Source organism: Balaenoptera musculus, chromosome 9 (genome assembly GCF_009873245.2).
Source record: "Balaenoptera musculus isolate JJ_BM4_2016_0621 chromosome 9, mBalMus1.pri.v3, whole genome shotgun sequence".
Lineage (NCBI taxonomy): Eukaryota > Metazoa > Chordata > Mammalia > Artiodactyla > Balaenopteridae > Balaenoptera > Balaenoptera musculus.
In genome coordinates this window covers 42,917,083-42,932,802 of record NC_045793.1, presented here as the reverse complement: position 1 = coordinate 42,932,802, position 15,720 = coordinate 42,917,083, and positions in this window count along the sequence as shown.

Below are 15,720 nucleotides of genomic sequence, written 5' to 3'. Positions count from 1 at the left end.
AATGAATGAGGAAGAGAATATTGCATAAGTGATCATGGACATAAAATTAACCATAAAAACATCTTTATTGTTGTGTGTGCTGTCAGACACCATTTTCAGTGGACAGAGAGCATCAAAATATATAGCCCAAAAGAACAGTATTTTTACAATCTGGTCTACCAATATGAAATTTTTTAAGATTTTTTTTTTTTGATGTGGACCATTTTTAAAGTCTTTATTGAATCTGTTACAATATTGCTTCTGTTTTTTTTTTTAATGTTTTGGTTTTTTGGCCGCGAGGCATGTGGGATCTTAGCTCCCCTACCAGGGATCGAACCCACACACCCCCGCATTGGAAGGCGAAGTCTTAACCACTGGGCCTCCAGGGAAGTCCCTACTAATATGAAATTTAATATAGCAAAAATAATTTATTATCATTATGGCCGTTTTACAGGTGAGCGAACTGAGTATTTCAGAGGTTAAGTAATTTGCTGAAGCTATTCACAAGCATATAATAAGGTATTTATAATAACGTATCTGTTGCATACATACTATTTGCCAAATACTCTACATACATTTAGCTCTTTTAATATTTTCAGCAGCCTCATCCTTATGCTGGGGACTACTGACTCCACATAACAGAGGAGGAAACAAAGGCTCAGAGAAGTTAAATGTTGATGATCACTAAGTGGCAGAGCAGGGATTCACACCCAGGTGGTCCTAGGGGCAGAGCCCATGGGCTTCATCCCAACATTGGCCTGTTAAAGCCATGTGCACCTTCTGCCATAGAACAAGAACTCCCTGTGAGGGTGTCAGCCTTGGGGAACAGGATGGGTCACATTCAGCTTCATGTCCCTGCCAGGGCTGGCACGGTGCCTGTCTGCGAGTAAGCATTTGACAAATACAGTACCTATTCTGTGCTCATTCTTGGGAAATGCTCTACAAGCCTCTTATGTTAGGTAGATGACATCTGTTGAGGAAGTGTATTAGGGCTCTCCAGAAACACAGAACCAATAGAATGTGTGTCTGTGTGTATGGAAAGAGATATCTTTTAAGAAATTGGCTCACACAATTATGGAGACAGGCGAGTTGAAAATCTACAGGATGGACCAGCGGGCTGGGGACCCAGGAAGAGCCAATGCTGCAGCTCCAGTCCCAAGGCCATCTGCTGGCAGAGTTTTTGCTCAGAGGAGAACAGTCTTCTGTTCTATTGAGGTTTCAGCCGATTGGATGCAGCCCACCCACATTATGGAGGACAATCTGCTTCACTCAAAGTCCACTGATTTAAATGTTAATTTCATCCAAAAACACTCTCACAGAAACATCCAGAATAAAGTCTGACTACACAGCTGGGCACCACGTGGCCCAGCCAAGTGGACACATAAAGTTACCAATCATAAGAAGTTAGACAAATAAATTTTAAAATGCACACATGGGTTCACAGCTCCACCTTCAAGAGACAAACAGAAGACATACCACACTCTCTGGCTGGCAGCGTCCACTTATGTACCAGCTACTTTTATTGGCAATCTTTTGTGGTGAAATGTACTGAGAGTAACTGATGGAGGCACTGAGGATCGTGCAGGGCTCCAGGCTGGACAATGAACCTATGGCAGGGAAGCCCAAGGAGAAGCAGTTAGGTGTCTCCTAGGAAGAAATTCAAATGCTGAGGCAGGTCATGTGTGTGTGGAGGTGGGTTCCACATGACCCCAAGAGGTCTCACTGGTGACATCCACTAATTCAGGGGATATACCACTGTCTGGGGTCTGACGTGGGTTCAGAAATCTATTGCTTTTTCAGGGCACTAGGAAGGTTTATCCTCTCAAGCAACACACATAAACTAAGCTCAAGAGACAGAAGTATAAAAACTGAAAAGTCCATTTCCTAAACTCTGGTTAATAACTGCCATGAGCCAGGTTGATCCTCTTCAAGTAAATAAAATGTCCCTACTCAAAACCTTCAAATGAGGACTTCCCTGGTGGCGTAGTGGTTAAGAATCCGCCTGCCAATGCAGGGGACATGGGTTCGAGCCCTGGCCCGGAAAGGTCCCACATGCCGCGGAGCAACTAAACCCATGCACCACAACTACTGAGCCAGTGCTTTAGAGCCCGCGAGCCGCAACTACTGAGCCCGCGCACCACACCTACTGAAGCCCATGTGCTCTAGGGCCCACATGCCGCAACTACTGAGCCCGCATGCTGCAAATACTGAAGCCTGCACACCTAGAGCCCGTGCTCCGCAACAAGAGAAGCCACTGCAGTGAGAAGCCCGTGCACCGCAACAAAGACCCAACACAGCCAAAAATAAATAAAAATTTAAAAAAAAACAAAAAAACCTTCAAATGTATTAAAATCAAAGTCTTTGCCACTGCAAGTCTGGATCTGGTTTCTACCTCAGTCTCTGACCTCATTCCCTAACACCTGCAACCACCTTTGTACATGTGCTCCAGCCAATCTGGCCTCTTGTTGTTCTTCCATCATGCCATCCTTCTGCATCCCCTCCTCAGGGCCATTGCCTCCTTGCTGACCAGCCCATTCCTTCTTTCAACAGGTTCATAAATCAAGGAACTAAGCATGGCCCTCCAGCCAACAACCAGGGACAAACTGAAGTCCTCAGTCCAACATCAAGTAAGGAATCAAATCCCACCATCAAGCGTGTGGGTGAGGTGGGAAGAGCACCCTGCCCCAGTTGGGCCTTGAGAGAACTGCAACTTTGGGGACACTTGTTTGCAACCTCATGAGAGACCCTGAACTGGAGGACCCAGGTAAGCCATGCCCAGATTCCTGACCTGCAGAAACCGTAAGTTGATAAATGTGTTGTTTTAAGCTCACCAAGTTTTGGGGTAGTTTGTTACAAAGCAACAGATAGCTAATACATCAAGTGATTTAAGCTCTGCACAATTTTTCATCTGAGTAAACATGGTCCAGGAAACAAATAATTAAAATCAATCCTAAGCTTTACTGATATTTTGTGAAGAAAGTCAAGGCAAGAAAAGGACCACTAGGGTATTGGAGGAAAATCCCAGAGTGAGTGAAGTGATGTTGTAAAGGAGAGAGTGCATAAAAATTAGTCAAGGTAAGGTAATCTGAGAACAATAACCCCAAATTATCAGAGGATAAGTACAATAAAGATAAGTACAATCAGAGGATAAGTACAATAAAAGTTTCTTCCTGCTCAGTCCAGTGGTTAATGTCTGTCTTCCAAGAACAGGGTGGCTAACCATTCTAGTTTTCTTCATACTGAAGGGTTTCACAGGACACGGAACACTCTGTCCTAAAACCAGAAAAGCCCCAGGCAAACCTGGATGACTTGGTCACCTTACCCAAAAATGGCTCCTTGAGCCAACTCAGGCTTCTCCATTGGCTCTTCCACATTCAGAAACACAGCATGTAAGAAAGACCATGGAGAAGCCATGCCCACCATTAACTGCTTTGACCCTAAATAGATATAACACTTATGTCTCACATTCTGTTAGTGAGAACTAATCACATGGCCCTGCCCAGATGCAAGGGAGCATGGGAATGTTGTTTAACTGAGTCTCCAGAAAGAAAAAATGGGTTGATGAGCATGTCACCAGTCTTTTCCCAATGCCCCAGCTTCCTGTGGAGCCAAATTGTTGTAGAAAATTGGGGCTCCCAATTTTTCCATTGGTCTACAGTGGGTTCAGAAGGGGAAAGATCATGATAGGACCGATGTACCAGCTCCCTTCATACACACACATACTTCGAGAGGAGGCTATTGAGCATAGCAAAGTACCCCCCAAATATGGCAGCTCAACTTTCTCTCACTTAGGCCACCCTGACATCGTGGAGTGGCCATTAGCATGGAGTCAGTCGGTTATCAGAGACCAAAGATTCTCTTAACAACACAGGAAGCCAACTACAATAACAAGAAACTATCTCATAGATACGATAAAGCAAGAATAAAGGAAGAAAAAGGGATAAATTGACCAAATCTTCTATATGCCTTTGTGTGTGTGTGTGTGTGTGTGTGTATGTGTGTAACAATTACTAGGAATAAAATAATACTGGTTAGTGGTAAGGGGAAGAAAGTTTATCACTCTCAGATGATAGAGGACTTGCATTAAGAAATATTGCTGCACAAGCACAACTGAGGCACATTTTTTTAAATAATTAAATTTTAAGATTGGATTTTACGTAGTTTTCCAGAAGAACCTCTTGTCTGGGCTAGATGAGAATTTTCCTCCAAGCTGGTAGATATTGCTCAATACAATTTAACCTGGTCCCTCCTGATAGGACAGTGTTTTGTCCCCATCAAAGAGTTTTGGCAACAAGGGTACTACCAGAAACTAAAGACTAGTCAAGAATCGAGAATCCAGAGAAAAATACACTTGCCAACAACAGTTGCCAAATTGGACTGATTACATGATATGTGATGTATGGTTCTCTGAGCTCAGGACCATGCTCCGGAGGTCATATCAGGAAGAGTTCAGTTTGAGAGAGGTGTCAAAGGTCAGGGGAGGAGGAGTAAGAAGACTAGCAATTATTGCGCCCCTACCATACACTCAATACCATGTGCTTGGTTTTCATGCTTATGCTTTACCTACCCACTCTGCACTCACTTCAGTCTGTGGTTTCTCCAAATTGTTGTGTCTTTGGCCTCCCCGGCATAACCATCTTAGAGAAACTGAGGTAACACAATGGCAATTAAATAGCTGAGAGGAAATGAGTTCCTGCCATCATGGGATAAAGATGCCCGAAGATGCTGGTTTGCTTTCTGGAAAATGTTGAGTTCATTTCAAGCCTGAATGTGGAAAGAAGCAGTAGCAGAATGCTGGAAAGGTCAAGCTCTTTTCACAGTGGAAGCTGCTGTTGTTGGTTAGCTCCAATTCAGTAAAGTGAGATGATAAGGAAGGGACAGTCAATGCAAACCAATGAATCTCTCCTTCCATGCAACCCTTTATCTGAATATGTCAAAAACAAACAAACAAACAAACAAAAAAACTAGACAGGAAATATGTAACCCTAAAGCAGTAGCCTGATACATTTATTAGCTATAACTGAGTTTTCCAAAGATACAGCATGAGTAAATTGAGAGTTCATGCTTAAAGGGAGGCTTAAACTGCTGGCTTCTTCTACCCATTTAAAATTTAGAAAATCACACTGTCCCTGATGAGAATCAGACAGCTGTATTGCTTAAAGAAATATGCCCAGGAACCACTGGACACTAAATGTCTACCTGATCCCTGTTTGGGTACCATTTTGCAAATGGTGAGTTGAGTAAATATAGCGAGTTCATGCACTAAAGGTGCAAATTCTCATTATTTAGTGCCCAAAGAGGGCCAAAGATGGTGAGACCTGATGTATAATTTGTCTGCTAATTCATATCTCTCTTCTAAAGAAGTTTTTTTAAACTTGATTAAGATACCTCAAACACACAATATGCAATGAACTATATACACATCTATCTCTATATTTGTCTATCTATTGACTATCTAACTATGTATTTATCATCTATCTATGTATCTAGCTATGTTATTGTAGGTTAACTGAAGCACAAATACATACATTTACAAATTCAAATAGTATACATGTCTAATGACATTATGCTTCTGAAATTATCTACCAGTCCTTTTCACTAGGAAATTTTGCCAGGTGTGATTAGGCTAAACTAGTTCTCAATGATTGCTCCCTGGGGGACATCCGGCAATGTTTGGAGACATTTTTTACCCTTCCAGCTTGGGGGTGGGGTGCTACTGGCATCTAGTGTGTAAAGGCCGGGGATGCTGCTAAACATTCTACAATGCAGGTTCTTAGTTGCAAACCACAGAGTCGACTCTACCTAGTTTAAACGGGAAGTGAATCTATTCAAGGCCATCAAGCAGCTCACAGAATTTCCAGGGGAGTCAGAGAGTCAGTCTTAGGGCTAGGCAGCTGGAGCAGTGCCCAAACCACAATGCAACAAAGACACTAGATACACACCAAAGGTACTTTGCCACCACCCTCACCGAAAGTCTGAGTCTAGCCAGCCCTGCTTTCTCTTGTTGATTACTGCTGAACTGGAATTTCACACGGCGTGTCTAGTTGACAGGGATTACAGTAATGCCTACAGTGCATGATGGAGCTGTGGAAAAGATGAAAAAGCAACTAAACTTGTGGATGCATGAGATGACAACCAATTTTAAAAAAGCACAGTGGGCAGCATTGCCATGAGGCTAAAAGCCAAAGGAATTTGTAATTGAAATATTGTTTTATTATAAAGAAACACTGCATTTAATTAACTATTTGTAAGAAATATGTTAAATAAGGTGTCTTTGAACAGAAACACACATAAAACAAGGTTACGTATTGAACAGTTGACAAAAATGTTACAATGAGACGCTTGCAGGAGCCCTGCCCTGTATTTTCTCTAGGAACAAGGATTCCATACTCACTAATTCAGTATTTGTGGCAACTTTATGAGACATAAACACTGTAAATAATGAGAATCAATGCACCTTAGGACAGGCCCACTCAGAATCAACTTCACCCTGAAGTATAAATTTCCTGATGGTGTGTACTTTCCAGAGGTCACATCCCAAAGGCTTACTGGGTGCCTGGTGGCAGGGTCGCTGTAGAGAAAGAGAGGAAGTACCAAAGAAAAGGCACATGGGAGGAACAGACAAACTCCCCCTACTCCTCAGGAGATTATGATTCCGTCTACGATACAGCAACTCAGCAGCTCCTGGAGTGAAAACCCAGTGAATGATTTGCCAAAGACCAAAGAGCTCAGTGATTGTGACGCTTGTACCTGTATTTCAGATCTGTCTTTTCTGCACTTGCCCCACAGTTACAGAAAGTTTTCCTTGTGACAAACTGTAGGGCCAACAGCACAGTATATAATCCTCATGCCACGGGCACACCAGCCGTGTCAGCTAGCCACCAACTGTGAATCCTGGAAAGGATTAGCACCACACAGTGTGATGCAGCCTAAGAATATTTTAGAAAATGGCCAGGCTGACAGATGAGCAAATTTCTGCCAGCCGACTGGCTACTCTAGAGTTTACAACCATTACAGACGCACTCAACAAAAAACATTTCTCCATCCCAGAGAATACACACAAAAGTATATATCTGATAATATTAACATCAACAAAAATGATAACAGCAATAGTTATTGAGCACTTCCTCTGTGCCAAGCATTGGAATCAGTACTTAACTTGCTATAACTTGTAGAGTTTAGTGTAAATCAAAGTCAAGCCAACTAGAGCAATATTTGGAAGAAATGGTTTCTATGGGCATGGAAGTTTCTTCCATATTGATGTAAATTTAGGCAGTGTTATTTCTGAAAATCTCACATTAGACGTGTGTCATGGCAATAGATGACTGCTGAGAATTTAGCAATGATCATATTACTGATCATTATATTTGTTCATGGAATAAATATTTCTTAAGCACCTATTTTGAGAAAAGTTGCAGATTGGGTCCTGAGCACACCGAGTAGAACAGAGTCTCTGCCCCCAGGAATTTACAGCTGGCAGAGGACATGAATCACAAAGTAAAATAACTGAAAAGGAAGCATCGTGATACTGTAAGAACTGAACTGTGGACCTGTTGCTACAGAGGTTCAGAACAGGGCAATTTCTCCTGCAGAGGAGACACTGGGAAGGCTGTCAGAGGAAGGGATGGATGTCTGAAGAGAGGGCAAGGGGGTGGGAGAGTGGGAGAGAGGGGGCAGGACTCAGAAGGCAGGCAAAAGCTGGGGAGAGACCGTCGTGGGGCAGGAAGCCACACAGCACGGGAGAAGAAGAGTGTCCAGCATTTGTTATGTTTCAGGCCCTGGGTTAGGACTAGGACGCAAAGATGATTAAGATGAGGCTCCTGTCCTATAGGGGCTCATGTTCTAGAGCAGTGCTTCTCAAAGCGCATCCTCAGTGAGATAAGGAGCATTCTCCGCAAAGAAAAGCAACTTGTTGATTCCTTTATTAAGTCTGGTTAGGCAACAAGTGAGCTGATATAACGACTGAATTGATTTACATTCACCCCATCACAGACCAGCAGCAGATGTACCATACTTGGAATCGTACTTCTCTAGAGCAGCAGTCTGCAAAATGGGGCTCTTGCAAAAAGACATATTGGGGCACAGGAAGAAAATATTAAAATGTCCTCTTATATAGGGCCACAATCTCTTATCTGAAATCTTTGGGGCCAAATGTGTTTTAGATTTTCCTTTGGATGCTAGAGAGGCAAAATGGTGCACACACTGTGTATAACATACACCCCACGGAAGTTAGGGCAACACCCGCTAATCAGACACATGAACATTTCTGCAGCAAAATTTGGTACTGGTCCTCAAACAGCATAAACAATGACTCTAAAGTCTTTTCTCAGTGTGGGTCGGGTTTTGTCACTATTGGGAGACAATTTTCCTCAGATTTCTTGGTATTTCTGCAAGGTCCAAGTCTTCTGAGCGAAGGCATTGACAAGCTCTGTTCAGAGATGACTAAAATAGCAAACAAGCCTTGGAAGCTGGAGAGAGTGAGTGCATATGATAAGGAGAGAGAATGTCTCCCTCCCCGAAGACATTCCAGGATTGTAAAGCTTCCTCAGAGATGACCCAGTGGAGTAAAGATACTGTCTTCCTCGGGGACACCCAAAAGAAGCAACCACCATCATTACTCCCCATTCCCGGAACTTGGGCTCAGCAAAGATGACTAATCTGGAAGTCACACAACCAACAAGCAGTGGAGCTGGGTTGGAACATGGTTCTGCAGGGTTCTGTCGGATGCCCAGGTCTGCTCTTACCCACTGTGCTCAGATGAGGATGTGCCAAGAGCATCACCTGCCATGGAACCTTATTTAAGGCAAATCTCTTAACTGCTCTGACTCTATTTCCTTATCTGTAAAATGGGGCTAATCCTCTTCTAACTCCGAAAAGTCTGAGAATTTGGTGAGACAATCATGAGATGGTGCAGGGTGAGATATTCTGGAAATTAAAAGGCAATGTAAAATGTAAGGGATTATAAATCATGTTACTGCAATCATTATGGTCCTAAAACGCACAAAATGGGAAAGACTAAAGTGACTTCTAGCCTTGCCACTACCTCCCATGACAGCCTGGAGAGGCCCAGCAACACCCAGGGGCCCTGCCTTGGCGGGGTACTGGCCTTGGCTCCCAACACCCCCAGGGCGTGGCCGAGAGACAAGGGGAAGGGAGCTTTGGCCCTACACAAACAGAATTTGTCCTGCTTTCCACTTCCTTCATTCCAGAAATAACGAGGCCCTCTCTGCGGGTTACAGGGCGCACAGTGGAGCTGCTGTGTTTTGATTTTACCCAGAAATTATCTGAGAAGAAGAGTGGTTCCAGAGCCCCTCTGGGTAGGAATGAGGATCACGCACTTAATTCCCCCGACTTAGCTTAACACTCTCCGTGACTAGCCTCACAGAGTTTAGAAAGAGGAAATATTTTTTGGAGGGTTAAGCAAATGATTTTGTTTTCTAAATACATGCTGACATGGGGTCTGGAAAGAAGAAATACAGGTTCAGGTTAGGTCTAGGGAACAGAAGCTCACATTTGAGCCCCAACCGTGTATCAGACACAGAGCTGGGCATTCTCACTGTCCTCTCCTTACTCTTCACTGCAGCCTGGGAAGGAGTGACCATCCCCCTCATTTTATTACACATGAGAGAGGAGAAGCTCAGAGAGGCTAGCTGGTCTATCACAGACACGTGGATGGCAAGTAACAGACCTGGGATCTAAACCCAACTTGCCCATGTCCAACACCCATGCTGTTTCCTGGTCACTCTGCCCAGCTGACTTGTTTAAGATCCCCCTTCCTTGCCGATGACCAAAGAACAGACATACTGTCATGCCAGTGCCTCTTCATCTGTTTGGACATAACTATTTTCCCCTTGGCTGATTAGAAAATTAGCCCCTTAAGACAAAAAGATGGTGCTGCTGACTTTTGCATCTCCCCCTAGGATAATAATGAGCAGTGCCTTTAGAAGTTGATATGGATGTCCCTGCTTTCCTGGCTTCGTTCAGTACTCAATTGCTAGGTTCTGTCTGCACATGTGTTGCTGCCAAAAAGTGGAGGATGGAGAGATCAGAGCAAATCAGCCAATTACCAGAGGTGGTGCCCCTGAGCCAGGGTCCAGCCTTGGTGACAGACCAGAGCCCCCGGGAGGAAGCCGGGCCCCTTCAGCGCCGGCGCCGGCTCACTGGCCTCCCGTCCCGTAACTCAGGAGGCGACAGGGTTCCTCCTACTCATAGTCACACAGCCCTGTTCATTGACCGCCCCCCTCCCAATTTTCATTGCTGGGACTTGTGTTGTAACCCAGCATTAGAGGTGCAAGGTCCAGTTTAGGCTTGAAATGGAAAGGGAGATTTGAAAAAAAAGTCTGAGAGAAAACATTTAATGTTGTTAAAGCGTTCAAAAACTGAAAGAGACAAAGAGAGAGGTTGGGGTGGAGCAGAGAAAGACAGAAAGAGAGAGGGAAAGAGAGAATGGTCACTGTCTAGAGAAAGGGGATGCTGTTGAAACACAGTCAACTCTTTATTTTTGGATGCATTTTTTGTTGCAGAAAATCCAAGATATAACCTTTTTACATCATTGGACATTTACTATACAGTGGGCACTGGTCTGGCACCGTACCCACATTATCTGGAATGGGGTACCCCTTCCAGTAAACCCATACTGCACGCTCATTTGTGCCTTTAGAGGGAAAAACAGAGGAATACAAATGGGCGGGGGGCGGGGGGGAAGGAGGGAGAAGAACAGGCAGGGCCGGGAGAGGGAGGAAAACAAACTCCTATTTACTGTGGACATGCATGTTCCAGTACTGTGTTAGACACGGAACAGGCATCACAGTATTTCTCCTCACATCCACTCTGCAAACTGCAAAGTAGGCATGAATCTTCCCCTTTAAGAGGTGAGGAAACTGCAGCTCAGATACGGTCACATGGGTAACAGCTAGCTCTCAAACTAGTATGATTCTGGGCTGAATGGGCTGAAAAGAATTCCGCCAGGACAAAGAGGGGAATTAAATTTCTTTGCTCCTAAAATAACCATGTCACTATGGCAAAAATTGGACTTTTATTAGATTATTGGGATTCTTCCCTTCATTATGAACTCTATATTTATATTCTGTACAGGCAGTTCTGTGTTTTGATTCCAGTGTCACATGGGACAGTTACAACCAAGGCTGTAGTACCAGTTCTAGTCATCTCATACCTAATAATTCGTTTGCACTTTTTATTGAAGTATAACAAACTCAAATCATGTACCATCAACAGGAGCCAGCAACCGATCCTCAGAGCCAACCAGGCCTTGAACAGGGTTGCATGGTTTGGAGGATGAGTATCAAAACGCTTCCTGGGGGAGGTGCTGAGGCCAAAATTAAGTCCACCCTCTTGGTCAGAGAGCCTCAGGAGCCAACGTCTAGAGCCAAAGGTGGGAGGGGCGCTAAGGAACCAGGGGAACTAAGAGCTGGCTGGAAGTGGTCTCAGATTAACAGATGAAGGACAAGTTGCATCCTTGTGACATGTATTTTACCTGTTTCAAGTACACATGGGATGAGTAGACCATCGCTGACACATTCTAGGCCGGTGAAGATCATGTTTTTCATCGTATATTACTAATTTACCGCTTTGGCTTCTACCCAGTTCTCAGTGCTATGCCTGGCATATGGTAGGCTCTCAATAAACACTGGCTGAAGTATATGAATGAACAAATTTTTTCAGTGTGCCCTGGAGATTGACGTTTCTAGACTTATAAACCTTGACCCCCACCTGAGAGGAGGCCCACCTGAGTGGCCAGCTGGCATTCCTCTTCCGCTTTGTTAACAAACAAGAGCCCCAGTTTGAAGAACACAGACTTCCCTAACAGGAAGCCATTTCTGCATCAGTGCAGGAAATCTGGGCTCTCCTCTTAAAGAAGTTAGAAAAGAACCCCATGACCTTGTCCCTTATCCTAAGAGGGAAAAGTCTAGGAGAAAAATCTGTTTCACAAAAGCAAAAGCATGTGGCCAAGCTGTAACCTCACTGAGCTCATCAACCAGACAGCTCACCCTAGACCTTTGTCTGCAGCTCTTAGCTCAGGGTACAGAGAGGCACTCATGGAATTCAGCCCAGATATGCATTTCCTTTTATACTAATTCCCTCTAACTGCTGTACACTGGGTTCCCAAGTTTTCATGTACCGATCTTTCAAAGCAGATTCCCTCAGAAATTTCTAGTGGCCAAAACACAGGAAAGAGCTAGAAACCTGAGGAGGAAAGAGAAAATCCTACATGAGTAAATCAGAAACATGGTTGGAAACCAAAACCACCCAGAAGCTGCAAATATGAAAAAGTATTTTCTATATATTTTTAAAACTACTCTTTGCCTATTTATTTAGATCTTACTTTCTTCTAAAAGAGAAACTTAAGTCACATACACATACATATTTGCTCCATGAAAGGAATAATGAGGTGGAAATATGTGTTTTATTTGAGGGCAAGACTGACTGGGTTCATATTCTGACCACCCCATTAATCAGCTATGTGACCTTGGGTTGATGCCTCTGGCCTCAGTTTCCTCACTTATAAAATAGGGATGATAATAATACCTCGTAGGAATATTGCATGGACTGACCTCCACTTGAGGCCCAAGAGAAAAAATATTTACATCTATTGACCACCTATTAAGTACCAAGATTGTACTAGGTACTTTTTCGTACTTAAATTCAATACATCTCACAACAATCTTATAAAGTAGATAGTATTATTCACATTTCATAGATAAAATACTAGAAGCTCAGAGAGTTTGAATTATTTGACCAAAACAACATAGACATTAAGGGAAAGGCTGATATTTGAATCCAGGTCTTCCTGACAGCAAAACCTCAAAGCTGTAGACAAGGCAGCTCCCTAGATCCCCAGCCATCATGTAGTGGTTCCTTGTTCTCATAATGATGGGTGATCAGCTTTCCCCAAATGCTCAACTACCGCCTCCTCTGAACTCTCACAATGCAGGGACTTCCTCACATGTAGAAGAGAACATTTAAATCTAATGCCTGGGTCTGAGTTCTCTCCACTTAAGATATTAAGAAATACACGTTGCTAAAAACAGACTTTATACAATGCAAGAGGAGCACAAATATCACTGAAAATACCCTCTTTTCACATGCTTAGGGATTGCTTGTATGGCTCAGCCTGCATTCCAAAAGCTTTGGTTTGTTGCACCCTGAAAAAATTCATGGGCTAATACAGTGCAAGATCATGTAATAGTACTCAAAGGTACTCAATAAATTATAGATTTTACTATCGACTCACTTTATCTTCAAAACAACATTATGAGATATTTGTTATCTCCGTTTTACAGATGAGGAAACCAAAGCTTGGAGAATAAAGCAACTAAATAGCTATATTGGTTGCTGCATATTAAATTACCCCCAAAACTTAGTAGCTTAACACAATGATAAACATTGATTATCTCCCACAGTCTCTGCAGGTAAGGAGTTGGGAAATGGCTTGGATGGGTACTTCTGGCTTAGGCTTTGTCATGAGGTTTCGGTCAAGCTGTCAGCTGGGACTGCAGTTATTGGAAGGCTTGACTAGGACTGGAGGATTTGTTTCCAAGGGGGCTCACACTCTGGTGCTAGTTGTTGGTGGAAGCCTTAGTTCCTCCCCATGTGGGCCTCTTCATGGGCTGATGAGTGTCTTTATGACATGGCATCTGGCTTCCCTCAGAGTGAGCGATCCAAAATATAGAGAACGAAATGGAAGTTATCCATTTGGTTACCCACAGCATCACTTCAACCACATTCTATTTGTTAGTAGCAAATCTCTGAGTCCAACCCACATTCAGTGGAGGGAGAAAGAGCCTCCACTTTTTTAGAGGAAGTGTGTCAAAGAATCTATGACATATTCTGAAGTCACCACAAAGGCAGAACTGGAAGTCTCATTTATCCCTTTCTGACCATACAACTCCAGCTCTTTTTCTGATACCCAAGGTAGGAAAAACATAGCATAAATGTTTCCACAGCTCACCTCCGCATCTGTAATAGACCTCATAAGCCATCCAAGTACTCGTTCTGCTGAAGCTCGACTTGGCCTCAGGATCTCTCTCTCACACCATGTTCCAGGAAATCACCACCAAATCATACAGAGTTAGCACACAAGTAGAAATGTACTGCATCCCTGTCCCTCCCCACCCAAACCATACTTATATAGAAAAACCTCACAGGTATGTAGGTTCTGGCTATCTTAGAGTCCCTAATCTTGAGGATCACCTTTTGAACTGTCTGTAAAACAAGATTTTTAATAATGAACCCCTCTTACAAAAGTGCTCTAGGAAGAAAATATTTTAGGAAGCCTCATTTGTTCTAACTTTCAGAAAATCCTCCAAATTCCAGAACTCCGCTGTAACTGTGCAGACACACCCCAGTAATGCCATTTATTCTCTAATGACAGGAGGAAGGGACTGTATTCAACATCTACGGTGTTCTTTACTTGGTACAGGGGCTCTCACCCATGGGTATACATTGCAGTCACCAGTGCCAGAACCTGGCCCCATCACAGAGATTCTGATGTGATTGATCTGGGGTGCAGCCCGAGGTCTGGGGATGTTTCAAAACTCCCCATATGATTCTAATGTTCAGCCAGTTCTGAGAACAACTGACTTAGCACTTCATTTTCATTGCCAAATAAGTGATCCCGCTGTGTATGCATTAAGGCATGCCACTCTGTAACGGCTAAATGAACATATTAAAAGAATCTGGAGTGATTAACCCCCAGGCAATATTCAAAATTTACTACTATTTTTCAAAATATCAATCTCAATTTTTGACTTTAGATTGCCTTCCTTTTGTAGTTTTTCCCATCTCTATTAAATGGACCAACCTACCTGATTCAATAAAAACCCAATTATTTTGCACTTTTATGTGACTTTAACAAACATTTTTTCATAAGCATCTCCAAGCCCCCTTTTTTCACACAATGTTCACTTCCCTCCATAATTCTTCCCAGTATATCAAAAATATGAGACCACCTTGGAGCAAATGTAAAATTCTGCTGCTCTGGGATTTTATGATAGCTTTTAGTAAATACTTTTCTCATACCCACATAGTCAACTCTTACTTTCCTAGGTTAACAAAGAGGGATTAGCCAGCTAATCTAAAAATCAAAACACCACTTTTGGGCTTCCCTGGTGGCGCAGTGGTTAGGAATCCGCCTGCCAGTGCAGGGGACACGGGTTTGAGCCCTTGTCCAGGAAGATCCCACATGCCACGGAGCAACGAAGCCCGTGCGCCACAACTACTGAGCCTGCGCTCTAGAGCGCGTGAGCCACAACTACTGAGCCCGTGTGCCACAACTACTGAAGCCCGCGTGCCTAGAGCCCATGCTCCGCAACAAGAGAAGCCACTGCAGTGAGAAGCCCGCGCACCACAACAAAGAATAACCCCCACTTGCCGCAACTAGAGAAAGCCCGCGCGCAGCAACGAAGACCCAATGCAGTCAAAAATAAATAAATAAAATAAATTTAACAACAACAACAACAACAACACTTTTCTCTCATATATCACATCTATCCTAAAAAAGATATTTTTGACTGAAGACATTTTCATCTTTACACCTTAGCCAAGGCAAGAACAAATGATCACCATAAGATATTGAAGGATTCTTGGGCTAGAGGGATGGCTGCAATTCCCTTAACACAGTTCCCACACTTTATTTCACATTAAAATCCTATGCCAGGTTGCACCCCATATAGTTAAATGAGCATCACTGGGGGTGGAAGTCAGGCATTTGTACAATTTGTA